General features: G+C 60.3%; 1 long non-coding RNA gene across 1 annotated transcript in view; it reads right to left on the bottom strand.

Moving 5' to 3' along the window:
- The window catches only part of LOC113942731, a 540-nt gene extending 345 nt beyond the window's left edge, over nt 1-195 (bottom strand). The window contains exon 1 of the long non-coding RNA XR_003526030.1: nt 12-195. This is a non-coding gene — a long non-coding RNA (uncharacterized LOC113942731). The remainder of the gene's footprint in view (nt 1-11) is intronic.
- Between the last annotated feature and the right edge of the window lie 97 nt (nt 196-292).

The following is a 292-nucleotide window of genomic DNA, read 5'->3' as shown; positions in this document are numbered from 1 at the left end:
CCAGCAGTGACCTTGGGGGGTCCCCAGCCAAGGCAGGAATCTCCACACACCCCCCAGGAAGGGTTCTGTTGGCAGAACCTGCCCCTGTGAAAGGGGACTGGCCCTTTGTGGTCGAAAGGGATGGACTGAAAGTCACTGGACTCCAGGGGTTGCCTCCAAATCAGGGGGTTCATTCAGGGTGGAAGCAGCAGCCGAAGCTCTCTGCAGTCGGGGCACTCACAGGGTTCTCTTACTGGTGGGTCCGCTGGTGTTGGGTCAAGCCAGCCCTCTGGGTGAAGCTCTTCCCACACTC

The sequence above is a fragment of the Corapipo altera genome, unplaced genomic scaffold, assembly GCF_003945725.1.
Source record: "Corapipo altera isolate COAL_440 unplaced genomic scaffold, ASM394572v1 49076, whole genome shotgun sequence".
Taxonomy (NCBI): domain Eukaryota; kingdom Metazoa; phylum Chordata; class Aves; order Passeriformes; family Pipridae; genus Corapipo; species Corapipo altera.
This window is presented reverse-complemented; position numbering and strand designations above follow the sequence as displayed.